This window comes from Cajanus cajan, chromosome 2 (genome assembly GCF_000230855.2).
Source record: "Cajanus cajan strain Asha chromosome 2, NIPB_CcT2T_4, whole genome shotgun sequence".
Lineage (NCBI taxonomy): Eukaryota > Viridiplantae > Streptophyta > Magnoliopsida > Fabales > Fabaceae > Cajanus > Cajanus cajan.
In genome coordinates, this window is record NC_138518.1 from 11,299,403 (window position 1) to 11,319,613 (window position 20,211).

Consider the following 20,211-nt stretch of genomic DNA (forward strand, 5'->3'; position numbering starts at 1 on the left):
GAAAGAGACTCCCAATGAGTCTCCACGCCTGGCATGCTCAGATCACGCCGGGTGCCATATCAGCAACCAAAAACAACACAAGGTCCACGTCTGCTAGCACGCCCTGTAACACCCGATAATTATATATCTTCTTATATAATATTTTCGCAATTATATCATTAACAATATTTTTTTTAATAAAGATAGAGGTAAAGAAAAAAAATATTTTATGAATTAATATATGACATATCGTTCTAAAATATTTACAATAACGTACTATTTTACACATTATTTCTTTTTCCCCTTCTATTACAATATTTACACTGATAGTGGAAATAAATTTACAACAACAAATAAAATTATAATAGATTAAATATATAGCTTCCACATTCCAATTCCTTCCAAAGAAGACAACAGCAATAACCATTGCAAAATGATCTGAAATCCCAAGTAGATCCATCTATTTTATAATATATTTAATTTTAAAAACAAAGAAAAGAGAGGAGTGAGAACAATATCCAATAAATACAATAACTCAAAAGAATATACAAAATTATTTATAATCAATATTAAACATTTATATATATAAATATATATACAGATCATATATTAGATTTTCATGATACAATAAAATTTGAATTATACTTGTAGTGACTAGTCAGGATAAATGAGCATCATCGTAATATCAACCAATAAAAGGATATTTCACCTTAACCAACAATAGGATATTTCACCTTCTTTTCTTACTCATTTAAATCCTCAAGGTCAAACCTCCAGCTACAAATAATTCAAACTTTATCTTCTATGGCCATAGAACAATATTTATCTTCATAAATACGTGAAGAAATAACAACAAGACGAGTCCAAGATATCACAAATATATCATAGTTGATTATAAATATATTTACAATAAATATATTTACGTAAAAAGAATATATTAACAGTACCAATGATATAAATAAAAATGACAATCATTATAAAATAATTAAACAATATAAAATATGAATACCTTAATAATTAATATGGATAAAAATAATCATAGGTTAAACAAATAAATGAGGTTAGGGACACCTCACTAGATAAATATACATAAAAAATAACATAAATAAATAAACATAGTATTAGATAAAATTTTAAAGAGATAAGGTTCTCCTCCCTCTTACCTGAATAAGCAGGAACTAAAACTTGAGCAGAACCTCCCCCTCTAGATTCCCTCTTTTCTTTCCCTCTCTTTCTTTCCCTCTCTTTCTTTCTCTCTCTCTCTCTCTCTCTCTAAAATTTTCACCTTCTCCCTCAGTTATAATTTTTTCTTCACCCCCTGCCTCCTATTTATAGGCATTCTGGCGTACCCGGAACGGCCCGTACTAAATTCGGAACGGCCCGTTCCAGAGCCTTTGAATATAGGCAAATTTTTCAACTGGAACGGCCCGTTCTAAAATCGGAACGGCCCGTTTCCAACTTAACTTTTTAGGCGTTTTCTGAATCTCGAAACGGCCCGTTTCCCTTTGGGAACGACCCGTTTTGGAAAAACAAAAATGGGTCTTTTTACAATTTTGGAACGGCCCGTTCCGGGCCAACAAAAACAAGCCTTTTCAGAAATTTGGGAACAGCCCGTTCCACTTTTGGGAACGACCCGTTTTGAGCCTAGAATATTATTTTATGATTTTTAATTATAAAATCCCTTTAATAATCCCATAAATATTTAAAATACATAATAATCATTTATTAAAATCTCTAAAATATTCTAAAAAGAACCCTTTTTATTAATTAATAATTATAGAAAAAAAATTCATAAATATAAATAATTGTATAAAATTTGGGACGTTACACGCTCGGCGTGGTTCCCTTCACGCCCTGCGGGCTCCATCCAGAGACTTCCCACTTCAAATCGTGCCCGGCTCAACTAATCTCACGCCCGGCGTGATTTGACAATGGTGGTCCTTGATGAATGCACGTCCGGCGCCAAGAACTGCGCCTGCCGCATTGATAAGTGCTATGATTTCATTAAGTTTATGGCCTAGTTTGAAGCACTTATATCAATTTTCCTTGCTTTAGACTTTGTTTTTAACTCAAAACATATCTAAATTGTTAGGTGATCACATTTTTTTTTTGAATCATGTTTTTAGGTAACTTACAAGTATTTGGTTGTTGTTTTGTAGTTTAGGAGAAAGCTAGGAAAGAAGGAAGGAAGTCAAGCACAAAGTGGTGAATTTGAAGTTGAAGGAATTTTTGGTTAAGTTCCCAGGCTAAGCCCCAGATCCACGCTTAGCCTCAGCATGGCAGAGAATCCCTGGAACAGAATTTTGATTCCCACGCTGAGCGTGGAACTGAGGCTTAGCGTGGATTGTGCTGACATGTCATTATTCACATAAGACAAAAGCATTTATGACCTAAAAGTGGGATTTTCGAAGAGAGAAGAAAGGAGGATCATTCTTGGACTTTGTGTGGCGGCTGGAGAGCTCTAGAACCTTCAAGATCAAGCTTCTTCCTTTCTTCATCATTTGTAGAGTTCTACATGTCTATGTGTAGCTAAACTCACCCTTGTTGGGGTTTGATGTAACTAAACTCATTCTCATGTGTAAACTCAGCTTCAATCTAAGTTGTTATTCAGTTTTATTGTTCTGTTTCTGTGCATAATGCTTGTTTTGGCTTGATCACCCTTAACTTGAACTTGAGGTTTTTAAGAGATTGAGAAATGATTTTAAACCTTTGACTTGAAATAGAGCAGCTAATGGTGCTTATTGCTAGAGATAGAGTAAATGCCATTGGTCTTTCTTAAGCTCTTGTTTTTAAAGATGGTTTCTAGATTAAACTATGCAAGAGATTGATAGTTTAAGCTAGTAACTTAGATGCCAACTTGTAAGAGATTAGGGTTGGTTACTTTTGAGAGTGATTGATAAATTCTAAATAAGAACTATTGTGAACTTAGTGATAAGCATGAGAGGAAGGTTTAGTGAAGTCAAACCCCAACAATTTATTAATATTGCATTAGAATCAAGTTTTGCACTCTAAGTGTATACCAAAATTCCAAAAAGAATTGTTATTGCTTGTTTACATTATTTACTGCAGCAAATCAAACTCTTATTGCTTTTCGGTAGCTTAGTTAGTGTAACAAGTGAAATTGTAAAGTGTTGCGCAAGTCCCTTGGGAGACGATACTCATACTTTCATTGAACTACTTATACGATTTGGTACACTTGCCAAACGAGATAACAAGTTTCTGGCGCCGTTGTCGGGGACTTGCGTCTCAATACTTAGGTAAAGTCACTTGGATTACTAATCTAGGCTTTGATTCATTTATTCTTTTACATTTTACAATTACTATATTCGTTTTCTTTTAATTCATTGTATCTGTGTTGCTGACTGTTTGTTGTAGCTTTGTGATTCTGGTTTATGCGAGGTACTGTTCCTGCTAGTGATTTAGCTTACGACCCGGAAATTGAGAAAATAGCTAGGAGGAACAGGGGAGCAGTAAGGAAGCAAAGGTTACTAGCCAAGCAAGCACAGCACAGAGAGGCTACTTCGTCCTCTCTCAGTCCTTCTTTATCTAAAATCTTAGAAGCATTTGAAATGGAAGAGGAAAGACCAAGAATTACTCTTGGTGATCATGCAACTACTACTGGTACTACTCATTTCTCTAGCATTGCCACTCCTGCAATCGCTGCCACTAATTTTGAGATGAAGCCAGCACTGTTGAATCTGATTCAGAACAACCAATTTACGGGCCTTGATCATGAGGACCCATATCTGCATCTCCATACTTTTGTTGAGCTTTGTGGCACAGTGAAGATACATCAAGTTCCTGAAGAGGTGATTCGGATGAAGTTGTTTCTGTTGAGCTTAGGAGAGCTTAAAGAGTTTTGATGATCACAACATGAGAACAACAACTTGGAGCACAAAAACAAAGTCAAAGAAGAGTCAAGAAAATGCTATGAGTTGGAGCTATGTAATAGAACTTAGGATATAAATTGTTGTGAATGTGTTTCTATATTTTGTGTGCTTAGTATGCTTTGTGCATAATCAAATCTTATCTAAACCAAGTAGAGAGTATATGATGATGAGTTAAAAACATTAGAAAGTTATTTTGAGTCTTAAAATGAAGTTTTAAGAACTAACTCAAAATAATCAATTATTGTTAAATATAATCGATTATTTCAGCAAATAGGCTAAGTGGAATGCCTTGCTGTAATAATCGATTATTTGCTGAAATAATCGATTATCCCAGGAACAACTCTCTGGAATAATCGATTATCCAGCTAAATAATCGATTATATTGTTCTTGGTTGATTTCCAGAAAATCTGAAGAACAAAATAATCGATTATTCTTTAAAATAATCGATTATCTGTGTCTGAAACTTTTATAAATAGTTTGAACTTTGAGAAACTTCAGACATGAGTTAGAACTGATAAACAATTTGTGAAAAACATTTTTGTGAGTCTTTGTGACATCTTGGAGAGTTTTCTTTGTGAAATCCAAGAGTGAAAACGTTTGTGAAAAGCTTTGATAGAAGATCATCATCATCATATTCTTGAAAGGGGAAGATAAAGATTTGTTCAAGAATTCCAGGTGAATTCGTTCCTTTTATTCTTTGTGAATCTTTGTGGAAAATCTTGAGAAGGGTTTCTCAAGTAATAAGGTTTCTTGTAGTGGGTTCTACAAGGGGTGCTTTCTTGGGGTCAAGAAAGTGGTTATCTTTAGTATAGAAGTATATGCATGTGTGTTTGCTTGTAAACCTTCTTGATTAAAGATAGTGGAACAAATCTTAATCAGGTGTTGATTAAGGACTGGATGTAGGTCACATGTGGAGTGGCTGAACCAGTATAAAAGACTTGTGCAATCTTCTTCTACCTTATCTCTTACTTTGAGTAATTGCTTAATTGAATATTAAAGAAGATAAAACTTGATTAACAAGTGTATGTGAATCTTGATGGTTTAAATCTGTAATTGAACATTATTGTTGAACCTCATTATATTGTAATCAAGTGAGCACATTGCATTCATATTTTCATAACAAGTCTTTAGGAGGGATTCATTTGGAAATTCTGTCATAGAAAAGTTTTGATTGAAATTAAGATCCAAAATACTCTGATAAATTTTTAAAGGGTCATTAAATCCAATTCACCCCCCTCTTGGATTGTGCCATTCTTTTCTATCAGTTTCCTTTCTCACTACTTGGGAAAGCTAAGATGTGGCTCAATGCTCTACCACATCAAAGCTTAACCAGGTGGTCTGACATAGAGACAAAGTTCTTGACAAGATTCTTCCCTCTTGCTAAGATAAATCATGCAAAAAGTGAGATTGTCAGATTCTCTCAGAAGCAAGATGAACTTCTATCCGAGGCTTGGGAGAGATACAAATCTTTGTTGAGGAGATGTCCAAGTCATGGGTTTTACGACCTTACTTAGGTTAATATTTTTCTGGGTGGATTGCAGCCACGGGTGAAAATTCTATTGGATGCCTCAGCTGGAGGTAGTATGTGTTTTAAAACACCGGAGGAGGCTATAGAGTTGATTGATGCTATGGCAGCAAATGACTATGATTTACCAGTTGAAAGGGAGTCAAGACAGAAAAGAGGAATTTTAGAGTTGGGATCTCAAGATGCTTTATTAGCTCAAAATAAGCTCTTGTCCCAGCAAATTGAGGCTCTTACCAAGCAAGTTGCTCGGATTCCACAACAACTACAATCCACTCAACATCAAGTTCTAAGTTGTGATCTTTGTGGGTTGAATCATCCTCACAGGCAGTGCATTGATACTTTCCCATCTCATGGAGAAGAGGTGAGTTACATGGGGAATCAAGCTCGACAAGGAGGAAATTATGGTGGTAATTATGGGAAGAATTGGCAATCACACCCTAGCACAGGGTGGAACCAGAATGATATTGTGCAGTTTAGTAGACCTCCTATGCAAATTCTCAACTTGTATGAACGACAATCTAAATTTGAAGAAACATTGAATCAATTCATGCAGGTCTCAATCTCTAACCACAATAATACTGAAGCATCTATAAAGAATTTGGAGATTCAAATGGGGCAGCTGGCCAAACAATTGGCTGAAAATTCTGGTGGAAAATTTTCAGCCAATACTCATACTAATCCAAAGGAGAAGTGTAGTGCAATTACAACAAGAGGTGGTAAGAGAGTGGGTGTGTTCGAGGATGAGGAAGAGCAACAAGAAAAAGAGGAAGAAATGAGAGAGAGAGATGGAGAAAATAATCGAAAAAAAAAAAAAAAAAAAATGCAAAAGAGAATGTCATAGAGGGAAAAGAGTTGGCTGAGGAAGTTGTTGTTAAAAAATCAAAGAGCCAGCTAGCAAGAGAATTGAAGATGAAACCCAAGGTGTCTAGTACCAAGGATATGCCATATCCCCCAGCCCCAAGCAAAAAGGATAAAGAGAAGCAATTTGCACGTTTCATGGAGCTTTTTAAGAAGCTTCAGATCAACATTCCATTCTCAGAAGCATTGGAGCAGATGCCCACTTATGCAAAATTCATGAAAGACCTCTTGACAAAGAAGAGAAAGTTCATTGAGCAGGAGATTATTGAGTTGGAAGCGGGGTGCAGTGCCATAATTCAAAAGAACTTACCTCCCAAGTTCAAGGACCCTGGAAGTTTTACAATTCCAATCACTATTGAGGCCCTATTAGTTGGAAGAGCACTGCTAGACTTGGGTGCAAGCACTAACCTCATGCCCTTGTCTATGTTAGATAGAGTTGGCCAGGTGGTAGTAAAACCGACCCGCATGACTTTGCAACTAGCTGACCGGTCCATCAAGTATCCCTCTGGTGTCATTGAAAACATGCTAGTCAAAGTTGACAAATTCACATTTCCAGCTGATTTTGTGATTTTGGACATGGAAAAGGACTCTACTATTCCTATTATCTTGGGGAGGCCATTTATGAAGACTGCACGAGCAATCATTGATGTTGGGGATGGTGAATTAAAATTGAGGGTCCAAGATGAGGTGAACACTTCCAATGTATTTGAAGCCACAACCCATCCGAATGATAAGGGTGCTTGTTTCCGAATGGATGTGCTGGATGAGGTAGTGTGTGAGGCTACAAAGAAGCTAAAAAAATCAGTTCCAAATGATGTAATCCGCTTGAAGCCACCTCCATTCTCACTACTTAGGAAATCTAAATTGTGGCTCAATGCTTATGAGTCAGCTAAGTATTACAAGGAAAAGGTGAAGTTGTATCATGAACGAAAGATCTTAAAACAAGATTTTCAGCCGGGACAACTTGTGCTCCTTTACAACTCCCGGTTGAAACTATTTCCAAGGAAGCTGAAGTCAAAGTGGTCAGGGCCATTCAAAGTTAAGCAAGTTAGGCCTCAGGGAGCAATACAAGTGGAGGATCTTGCCTCTAAAGAGAGCTGGGTGGTAAATAGCCAAAGACTCAAACTCTACCTAGGCGGTGAAATTGAGCGAGCTCATTCCACCGTTGAATTGAACAACCCTTGAAGTCTTGACTTGTCAAGCTAGTGACAAAAAATGAGCGCTTTATGGGAGGCAACCCATCATTTCTAATCCAAAAACAAGTTAGCATGCCTTTAAATTCAGTTATTTTGTGTTAGTGTGTTTTAGGTGTAGGTACATGGTTTATCATTGTGTTTGCTTCTTAGTCGAGAAAGCATTGTGATTGTGAGGGCTTGAGGAACTTCATGTTGAGCTATGCTTGAAAAATTTGAAAATTTGCAGAAAAATTGAAATCCACGCTTAGCATAAAGTTCCAAGCTAAGCTATATCAGTGCAGAGGTAGAAAAATAGCTCTCTGGAGGTGCCAGGCTAAGCACTAGTCCCACGCTTAGCCTCAGAACTTAAACTTGAAAACTGGGAGTTCTCTCTGGAACTCCCACGCTCAGCCCCAGTCCCACGCTTAGCCTGGGAGTTCCTTTTTCATTAAATGCTGTCACACTCTCTCTCCAGACACCTATTTCTTTCCCTCTACCACTCCTCACTCTCTCACAAACACTCTCAAACCCTAAGTCTCTTTCTTTGCTTCCTTGGCCGTGTTTCTCTTGGTGTGGGTAGGCTCCATTTTCTCTCTTCTTCATCAAAGGCGCGAAGGTAAGTTCATCTCCTCTAACCTTGTGTGGTTCCCCCCATTGTATGTTTCTTGGCTCCATTTCTATTTTTCCCCACTCATCTAATCCCCCTACCCATTTTCGTGCAAACCCTTGTATCCATGGTATTTTTGGGCTTATTTTCATGGTTGATGTTCCTTGATGATATTTGCACATTTGTGTTGGTATATTTGTGAATGGGTCTTCTTAAAACCCTTGGAAACCTTATTTTTGTGAATGCCCAGTACAAGATTCAAGTTATTTTGGTGTTCTTGGTGGTGGGTGAAGCCTTTTGGGGGCCAAAAGGGGAGCACATTGCTGCAACCCTCACGCTGAGCGTGGGCTGGGCGCTAAGCTTGTCTATGGAGTTTAAAAAAAAAAAAAAAAAAAAAAAAAAAAAAAAAAACCCAACTTGGTTGTTCATTGTTTTGCCTGATTTTGTGTCTTGCTAATTACATTCACTTATTTTACTTTTGTAGCATGGCCAGGAGGCCATGATCAAGAGAATGAGGGAGGTGATGCAGTTGACTATGAAGAAGAGTTAGACGAGGCTGAAGATGATGAGGAGGAAGACTAAGCTGTTTCACTTTGGAAAACTATGTTTTATTATTTTGTTCTGTTATTTGCTTCTAATTGTGTGGTTTTAATGTGTTTTGAAAACTGGAAAAGCAAAAAAAAATCAGGTGTGTATGTATCCCTTAGTGAACAAAGGTATTTTAAGACACAAGATCAAATATGTTTGTGGTTGCACTCTAGGGATGATTAGAGATAGTGTGACAATTACTTTTGTGGTTAATGACTGTGGCATGATACTTTTGAAAAGTTTTGAGCACCTTTATTAGCCCATGTGAGTTTTGGCCCCTCTTGCTGTTAGAGTGTTACCATTTGATTTCATGCAGTTGATTTTGCTTGAGTCTCTTTTGAGTTTGCATAGCATATGTTGTTTAGAGATGATCAAGGCAATTTTTCTTGTAAATTTGAGCCACTTGACCAAAAAGCCAACCTAACAAAAAAGTGAATCCATTGCACCCTACTTTGAGCCAAACAGTGAATTTATTGAGAACCTTGAAGCCCTTAAGAAAAACAAAATTCTCCCACACCTTAGGAATAGGAGAGCAGTCAAATTGATCATAAGGGGAGAAAAGTCTTAAGTTTGGGGTATTGTGGGGTGATCATTGTTGCTGAGCATATTGATGAATGTACATGTTATGATTGTACCACTGTGGCTATTAGTCAGCTATTATTCAGTTTCAAAAAAAAAATCAAAAGAAAAAGAAGAAAAAAAAAATCAAACATCAAAAAGTGATTAAATTGTGTTAATAAGTGTGTTGTATGATCTATATGCTTTGGGTGAAGGTAGTATCTTGGGACTTCTGGGAATAGAGAAAGGAAGAGGAATTATACATGGTGATCATTAAGACTTGCTCTTCTACTCCTGTGGTGTCTTTTGTTTACCCAGAAAAACCAATTTCTTTTGTTAGCCCAGCCACATTACAACCCATGAAAGTCCTTGTGATCTATGCATGATTATGTGACTGTTTGAATTTGATTGAGATGAAAAGCAAAGTTGACTTGTGTGATTCATTTGTGTTGATTTGAGAGATTCCCACCTAAATACACTTGTGTGATGAGAGAAACACTGATCTTGGTGAGGAAGAGGTTGTTCACTAATTTTCATTAGTATCATTGCCATGCTTGTTAATCCCTTTGGGAACTGTTGCAATACACTTCTGATATCAAATTGTGTGGGCACCACATTAATTGGCGGATCAAGTGTAAACATTTTTGGTGTTCAACTATTGGAAGACATGTATGGCTGTTTTGTGTGATTACCAATTTTCAAATCGTGTTCAATTAGGAGATTAGGTTGTGTGTTAACTTAGTTGCTTTATTTTTCTTTGCTTGAGGACAAGCAAGATCTTAAGTTTGGGGTATTGATAAGTGCTATGATTTCATTAAGTTTATGGCCTAGTTTGAAGCACTTATATCAATTTTCCTTGCTTTAGACTTTGTTTTTAACTCAAAACATATCTAAATTGTTAGGTGATCACATTTTGTTTTTGAATCATGTTTTTAGGTAACTTACAAGTATTTGGTTGTTATTTTGTAGTTTAGGAGAAAGCTAGGAAAGAAGGAAGGGAGTCAAGCACAAAGTGGTGAATTTGAAGTTGAAGGAATTTTTGGTTAAGTTCCCAGGCTAAGCCCCAGATCCACGCTTAGCCTCAGCATGGCAGAGAATCCCTGGAATAGAATTTTGATTCCCACGCTGAGCGTGGAACTGAGGCTTAGCATGGATTGTGCTGACATGTCATTATTCACATAAGACAAAAGCTTTTATGACCTAAAAGTGGGATTTTCGAAGAGAGAAGAAAGGAGGATCATTCTTGGACTTTGTGTGGTGGCTGGAGAGCTCTAGAACCTTCAAGATCAAGCTTCTTCCTTTCTTCATCATTTGTAGAGTTCTACATGTCTATGTGTAGCTAAACTCACCCTTGTTGGGGTTTGATGTAACTAAACCCATTCTCATGTGTAAACTCTAAGCTATCAATCTAAGTTGTTATTCAGTTTTATTGTTCTGTTTCTGTGCATAATGCTTGTTTTGGCTTGATCACCCTTAACTTGAACTTGAGGTTTTTAAGAGATTAAGAAATGATTTTAAACCTTTGACTTGAAATAGAGCAGCTAATGGTGCTTATTGCTAGAGATAGAGTAAATGCCATTGGTCTTTCTTAAGCTCTTGTTTTTAAAGCTGGTTTCTAGGTTAAACTATGCAAGAGATTGATAGTTTAAGCTAATAACTTAGATGCCAACTTGTAAGAGATTAGGGTTGGTTACTTTTGAGAGTGATTGATAAATTCTAAATAATAACTATTGTGAACTTAGTGATAAGCATGAGAGGAAGGTTTAGTGAAGTCAAACCCCAACAATTTATTAATATTGCATTAGAATCAAGTTTTGCACTCTAAGTGTTTACCAAAATTCCAAAAAGAATTGTTATTGCTTGTTTACATTATTTACTGCAGCAAATCAAACTCTTATTGCTTTTCGGTAGCTTAGTTAGTATAACAAGTGAAATTGTAAAGTGTTGCACAAGTCCCTTGGGAGACGATACTCATACTTTCATTGAACTACTTATACGATTTGGTACACTTGCCAAACAAGATAACACGCATGTTCAACTAGAAACCCCCGAAAACCTCAAAAATTCCTTCCCAACATGAACCCAATCCAAATTACACGAGTTCGAACCATTATAAAGCATAAACACTATTCGAAAACAACATATTAAGCGATAAAATCCAGTCTTAACCATTAATCCATGGAAATCAGGGAGAAATCCAACCAAAACCCTTTCCACTCAATCTAGCCTTAATCATGCATAAATCATGGAATCAATGTGATATTTCAAACCCATACATACTAGATTAAGTCTTATAAGTAGTACCCTTACCTTAGAAACCTCAGAAATGCAAGGTTTGAACAAAACCCTCAAATTCCAACTCAAACTTCAATCCCCTCTTTCAAGGCTTTAGAGGTTATATCTCTTGAAATTCCAGTTGTGGAGATTGATCCTGACTTGATAAGCTTCTCAAATGTGTCCTCAGCTTCCCTCCTGACCAGAGCTTCTCTCTACTTCCTCTCTCTAGAAACTGTCTCTATTTGACAAATGAAACCCTCCGGTCCTAAGTCCCTATATATAGCCATTTTCCAAAATTTTCAAATTTCACCCTTAGCATCTATTCACGTCAAATAGCCTATTCCTTGAAGTATTTCAACTTCTTAAGCTCTAAAACAACCTCAATTTTACTCAGAAAGACCAGATTTATCTTATGTTCCTATCCTCCAATGTCCTACCATTCATATTCCTTTCTATGCAATACTCACAACTCACCACCATATGAAAAGCAACATGTATCAACATACAAACACATTACCTTCAAATACATACTCCTGGAATAATGAGTTGCATGCCACAATACTTCACTTAACTAAGATGAGAAGGAAGGTGATCAGTCTTCTTCCCTCTTAGTACCAGTCCAATATAATGGTGTACAATGCATCATTCGCCATATTCATGATACACATGCCTGTACAAACACCTCAAAACGACAATATCTCATCTCATACTACAAAATCACTTCTATGTTCAAACAGCTAATTAAAACCACATAATTATACAACAATGCACAAATATAAGTACATTCCAAATCCACACCCCCAGAATCCAATCCAAATCCATATAAACAAAATACACATTGTGACACCCTTACTACCCCAACACATATATTGTAATAATGTAAATAGACTAAGGAAAAAAAAATTTCAACGTCGGTAAAAGGGTTCACATAAAAACCTTCATAAATATTCTTTAATATCCAAGATAATTGAAAATAGAAAAATTAGAAAATGAAACATAAGAGTTTACAAATTGTTTTTAAAATAATAAGTACAACTCCAAATCCATATAAAAATCCATGTCCTAGAAATCCTCTGCCCCGATGTCACAATATCAGAGCATACCCATAATTCAACCGTTGGCATTCTAGATGCCACTCATAGCCGGATCTTCCTCACCTAAAACATCCACAATTGCACGGTGAGAAAAGAAAACATCTATTAAGTAAAGTACACAGGGAAAATCCAACACATCATTTCATCATAACTCATTACTTTACAACCATCTCTATATATTCTAATTTTAACAATCATGCATCAACTTCACATAAAAAATTCACAGTCATATCAATCCATTACAATTCTTGCAATTAACACTATCATTTTCACATTCATAATCCACACAAATCTTATAATTAACACTATGTTAAGGCCACGCCACAATTGACATAAGTGATACGGGTTAATTGCCTCACTCATCCCACACCATGCTAGGGGCACGCCCTCCCTATAGCATCACTTACCCAGGGGCTATCTCATCCCTGGTCATTAGTGTGAGGAACCACAATCACATCACAATTCACACAAATCTTACAATTAACCCTATGCCAAGGCCACGCCATATCTGACATAAGTGATACGTGTTAATTGTCTCACTCATCCCACACCATGTTAGGCGCACGCCCTCCCTGTAGCATCACTTGCCTAGGGGCCATCTCATCCCTGGTCATTAGTGTGAGGAACCACAATCATATCACATCAACATCTCATTTCATGTCAACATACTCACATCATGTTATAAATTTAATATTAAAATAGTAGATATAATGTATATATTTGTACGAAGGCAGCACACCACATTCCATGTCTAGATCATCAATTTTACCAAATAATGTAGCAATAATATTTATAAAAATTTAAAACCAGATAGAATCATCAATTTAGTAGAATCTTAACTCAAATAACAAAACCCCCAATTTTCTAAAACCTAACTCATAGGCACTTTTCTACAATTTCGTTCTCTCCCAGATCATCATTCTTACAAATTAAATATATATTTCTAATCCTCAACACATACAGAATCTAATGGGATCCAATTCCTCAAACAAAAATAATCCAATTTTTCTAAAACCTAACTTACAGACACTTTTCTATAATTTCGTTCTCCCTCCCAAATCATCATTCTTACAAATTAAATATATATTTCTAATCCTTAATACATGTAAAATCTAATGGGATCATCAATTCCTCAAACAGAAATAATTATAAAATTACCCATAATCCTAAGGGACTCTTCCTCTACCCAATTCCCTCATGTAACTCTATATACAAATAATCTCTTTTTCCTCCGTACCTCAATAAATAGTAGCTCAAACTAAAATAAAGATCTCCTTGGTCTCCTCTGTGTGCCCCTCGGTCTTCAGAGAGTGTAGAAGGAAAAGAAGAGAATGTAGAAGAAAGAAGTCAGAACTGAAAGAAGTTAGAACTAAAAGGTGTGCTTTTTGGGAGTGGTAGAACGCTTTATTTATACGCATCAGGCGTCGCTGGAACGACCTGTTTCAAATCCAGAACGGCCTGTTCTGGAGTCTGACGCCATGTGTAAAATTTTACATCCAGAACGGCCCGTTCTCAAACTAGAACGGCTCGTTTTGGGGTTGCATTTTAACCCATAACGGCCAAATGTGACAACCTCTACCCCAACATACATGCAGAAAAATTATAAAACATATTCTTGGGTTAAATAAAATCTTTAGAATAAAAATAATAGTTCCATTAACATAAGAGTAGAGAATTCACATTCATAAATTTAAAACATGATCAAATATGGAAAAATGAAACATGAGTTCTTCCAAAATAATAATGAAATCATAATTACGCCTAGCTATGCCCCGATGTCACATATCCTATCAGAGCATCCCCAACTGAAGCCTAAGCCTCATCACCAACATCCTCATGTTGATGATCACCTGCAACACAATTTTAAACACATACAAAGGACAACAAGGGAGTGAGAAACATCTCACTCGGTTCCAAGTGTTGAAATAAAGGTTAGATAGCACACACGCAAAACAAACACAAGTCACATGTAAACAATACACATAAATAATCAATATCACATGTACACTCATTTATCATGCAATGCTGTCATGGACTCGACTCATAAATGCATGCATGTGGCGCCATACGGAAGTTTCACGTTTCTCATCATTTCATTACTGGTGACCCAAGGTACACCTAGAATAGCTTGTTACATCACTGGTATGCGGCCTAAGCGGCACACCTGGAATAAGTCATTTCATCACATAACTTGTTACATCACTGGTATGCGGCCTAAGCGGCACACCTGGAATAAGTCATATATGCACATGATGCATGTCACACCTTCACTATTTCATTAACTCAACATTTCACTTGTCATGGAATTTTATGTCTCATATCATCAAATTTCACATTATCATTCACATCATGTCTCATGTCATTTGTTCATGTTTTACATAGTCATATTCATAATTGTTCCTCATAGGGTTCCGTACAGGAACCCAGATAGCACTCTAATTCATATCAAAACATGTCTAATTTTGAAATCAGATACATATTTACACTCTACATCACACAGGGAATGCAACAGAGCATTCAGAAAGAAAAACATAAAATATTAATATTTTGCCTGTTTGTCATAGGGCTCTCTCAGGAACCCATAGAGCACTCTAATTCATATCAAAACATATTCATTTTCAAAATCAATCACATATTCATACATCACATCCAACAAGGAACACAACAGAAGAATCAGAAAGCAAAACAAAAAACATTTATATTTTGCCTGTTCCTAGAAGCATGCATCAAACAAGGGATTGGGGGTCAATCCTACTACCCAACAATTATTCCCACACCCCCGAGCGAGGTTTCTCACTCCCCCTTTACTTGGATGAGTAGAAGATGAAGCTAGAGCGAAATCTGGTCGATCTTCTTCTCTTGGTTCTCCTTGGTCTCTAGAGAGTGTGTCTAGAAACAGTGTCAGAGTGCTCTATATTTATAGATTTAAGGAGTGGCCAGAACGGCCCGTTTCAAATCCAGAATGACCCGTTCTAGATCCTTTCATCGTGTGTTAAATTCTCATCTAGAACGGCCCGTTCTAAAACCAGAGCGGTCCGTTCTGAAGTTGCATTTTAACTCACAACGACCATTATTGGAACGACCCTAAAAAATGGAGGAGATTTGGGGCAACCCAAGAGCCTTTAATCTTGCTCTATTATCTGCAATTTTTTGCATCCTCTATTCGTAATACTTAGAGGTTTCAAGCTTTGACATTGTTTTTCCCTTCTTCACTATAAACAATTCAATATTAGATATTAAGTTTATATTAGCATTTAAGAATCCAATTGGAACAATAAAAAATATCCAATCTTTGAAATTATTGATTCTTCTTTTTCCAATTGTACATGATTTTTAATCACATATCACAATACTTGATCAAAACATTAATGTTTGTTTATCATTTTGTGTAGGCTATGTCACTCATATCCCAAATAATCCTCACTTTCATTATTGAGTTAGTTTAGTTTAATGTTTAAGAGTAACTTACTACAACAATCAATGGAAGTGAAATTGATGATGACCTAATTACAATAATCAAGAGAATTGAATTGTGAAAGAGAGAATGATGATATAAAAAAAATGAAAATACCGTACAATGTTTCTAATTGCAAAGTGTGAATCAAACTTTCTTGATGAGAGGAAAAAGAGAACAAAGTTGGGAGGTTACCTTAAATTTTTCCCCACCCTTTCTTTTCTGCAACATTCTTGATGGGAGAGAAAATAAAAATAAAAAAGTTGGAGGTTACCTAAAATCTCACTCTTTCTTTCCCGCTTGTTTATTAGTGTATGTCTCCTGAAAAATAACAAAGTAGGAGGTTACCTATTCCTGCTTGTTTATCAGTGTGTCTCGTGAATTTGTTTTAGGTTAAGTAAAAAGTTAAATAATAAATAAATAAAATAATAAAAATAAATTTAAAAATTAGTTAGGGTTTATTTTGCCAAAATCCTTGAATTGAAAGTCATTAGCATTTTTGGTCAATTTTTGTTGAATGGAAACAATTAAAGATGAATATGAAGTTTAATATCCTTGAGAGAAACAATTAATGTTATTGTCATTCTTGTATACAGTAAAAAGGCTCATTTGTTCTGTTATGTTTTCTTATTTGGCTATACACATATTCACTTCATTTGTTTGTATTGTGCGTTCAATGCAAAATAGATTGATGAAGACGTATTGTTTCATGTTAATCATGTGACCAACGTAATACAATAGTGCATATGTGCATATTAAGTGTTTGGTTTGGTTATCGGGCATTTCGATGTCGATGAGATTTAACAATGGAAGTCGAATAAGCCATCCTTTTTAGGTCAAGTTCCAACAGACCCCGCTGTAGTTAGGGAAATCAAGGACTTTAGATTTTGGGGGGAACTGAATGTCCTGCACTAGGCACATCTTAGTAGCTTTCTTGACATCAAAATTGTGGCCCTTGACAACCCTTAATCTCTCCTCTTGAGCATTTAGATGATCTTTAGAGTTGTCCTTGATGTTGCCGACGGTGTTGTCATCATGTTGCAGTTTATTCGTGGTTTCAAACATCTTGGTCATTTGTTCCTTAAGTTGTGTGAGTTCCTCGGAGAGCTTACGATTTCTTTCCTCTAGGGCCTCCATTATTCTTCCCTTATGAGCCCTTGTGAGAATGGAGTGTTGAAAAGTCACCTTCAGAGATTATGATTTATTAGACTTATGCATGAATGGATGAATGTCAAAAATTTCTAACAGAGACTGAATATTTTTTTTTTGAAAAGTCCTTTTACTTATTTGAAGGCAAAGGTGATTTGTTGCTATTGAAGTGGGTGTTCCTTTTCGTAATGATTTACGATGTGACAAAGGTTACACTAAACTAGGGTTTATCAGCCTTTGTTAGAAATTTTCCAGTGGCCCTAGGTGATTTATCAACAGAAATACATAAGGTGCATGTTTCTCCCTGATTTTTTTTATAAAAAAAATTCACACTAAATTTTCCTTGTCATGATAATGATTTTTTTTAATGTTTTGGGTGTTTTCCTTATTTTAGAGGAGTCATTCAAAATAGCAAACAATGTACACAAACAAATGCACATGCACATGCTCAAAAAATGTATACCCACAAACAGTCACGTTCAAATCTATGGGTTGGGGTCCCTGCAGAAAGTTGCATAGTATAAGGTGGTTCTAACTATTCTCACCAATTTTAAAGGCCTCCAAGGTACCCCCATTATAGGGACCCAATATCTCTATCGCTGTCAATTGACAAATGTTGATGGCCTATCCAAAGTATTGAGGTAGAGTAAATGGTTATCACTTTGAATGTGATTTCCATCAATGACCTGTGGGCAACTAAGACCCTCTACAGTTAATTGTACATCAACCACTCCCTATGGTCATCTCTCTCGCCCCCTAATATAGAGGGAACTTGTAATGTGCAAGGGTTCGTGTACAGTTTATTTCAAACAAGTGTGAAACAAACATACAATTATTAAAGCCATGCTAAAAACAAATATTTACAAACAATGAAAAGTAAAAAATTTAATTTATTTTTACTGTGCTAAATTTATCACTAAATGGGCTTGACCCTCTTTTAGCTTTCCTAGCGGGGTTGCCATCTATCAGAACCTGAAAAATTCCAATCTTTTCGATAGATGGTTTGGACTTCGTTTTGAAAATCTCACCAGCTTTGGAATGCTTGAAGACCAAAATAAACCTTCATTGATGGTTTTAGAAAAGATTCGAAGGATTCGCCACCGATATTTTACTCAAAACATCAGAAAAAGAATAGAGTTTTCAAAGGTTAATTATGACCTTCAAAGCCAGAATCAGGTTCTAGGGTCAGTTATGTGTAGGGAAGCTATTAGGCACCCCACAATGCCCTAACTCAGTACCCTATGATAAATTTAGCATAATAACAATTGTAATTAAATCTTTACCCTTTTTTCATTAATCATACAATAATTTACATTAATTTATAGAACATGACTTGCATTGTAATCGTTAACCACATGCAAATAAGATTGTAACTAAAGCCTAAACCCTGACCCTTTAAATACTTATTATCTATATTATTATTAATTCATTGCATGGGAATAGGGTTGTAAAAGCAAGTAAAAGAGAAAAGGGAGGAAGAAAGAGAGAATTAAAACCTCTGAAGCAAACTTTTATAAAAATATCTCCACAAATGCGTACAAGGGCATGTTTTGGCAATCTTTCGCTCTACAAAAGCCTTAATGTCACTCAGAAATTTACAGAGAGAGGGGGGAAGTCAAATTTGACAACTTTGTGGGAGAATGAGCCCCAAACACTTATATAGGTGTCCAGGGAGGGGGAACAACTGTTCCCAACACGGGAACGACCGTTTCGCGTCTTAGAAAAGCACATAAAAGACCCATTTGGATCGATCATTCCCAAACTAGGGTTTAGTTCATTTTTTAAGTTAGGAACGACCGTTCCAAGGTTGGGAATGACCATTCCAAGGTTGGGAACGACCGTTCCATGCTCCAAACTAAGTTTTCTCATGAAATGGTGTCTTTTGGGCCTCCCAAGCTCCATCTTGGTCCATTTTAGTGCCTTAATGGACCCTCAAGGGCTACTCTTCTCATTCTAAAGGTCTCTTGGCCTTAGTAGGGATGGCCGGATGAAAACTAGTGTCTACAAGTGGGTCGGGCTTTGTTTAGTCAAACTTAGGCCCATTTAGTTGTCTATACATAAGTGTATTTACATTGGACTAAGGAATTTTTTGGGACCTCATTTTTCACAATTTTTGCATTACAAGTTTCTCTAATTTTCTCTCAATTATCTTCTTTCTCATGAGTTCTATCTTTTCTCTATTCTTTGGCCGAAACTCTTCATCTTCTCTCCACGCATATTTGTGAGTTGATAACAATGGAGATGCCTGGCTAAGTTTAATTAATCAATTCAAGTTTCCAATTACACGATAAATTCCTTTCAAATCCGAATTTCCCTCTTTTCTTCTTTTTGTTCTTCAATTAATTTCAAGTTCAATTCATGATTTTGGATTGCGTTTTTGATTAATTGAAGAACATAATCAATTCAAATTAATTTTAGAACACCAAACTGGATTCAATTCGAATTGAAACAATGCCACTAGTGGAAAAAATACTTTTAAAATTGGTCATTTTTTACTTTGAAACAATGCCGATTTTAAAAAGTTGCACTTTTAACATCGCTCATTGACCGATGTTAAAAGTTATAATTTTAACATCGGTCATGCATAAATCGATTTTAAAAGTTAGACTTTTAACATCGGTCATGCATAAACCGATTTTAAAAGTTAGACTTCTAAACTGGAACAAGTTGTTCTAGGTTCCTCAAAAGCCTAAAACTATAGTCTGGAACGGCCCGTTCTGCAACCAAAACAACCTGTACTGCAACCAGAACGGGTCGTTCTAGTGGTAGAAAGATCCGTTCTGATAGTAGTACAGGCCGTTCTACTTTCAATATGAGTCATTTTGCTAGCAGTATAGGTCGTTCTACTTGTAAAACGGGTCGTTCTGCTTGCAATACAGACCGTTATACTTGTAGTACAAGTCATTCTGATTGCAGAACTGGTCGTTTCAGATTTGAAATTTCCCAGAATACAGCAAACTAGAGACATGAAAAGAGAATGAGAATGTTACCTGGATACAGTAGTCTTGCAAAGAAAATGAGAAGCTGGAGACTTTAGATGAGAGCACGAGAGAGTA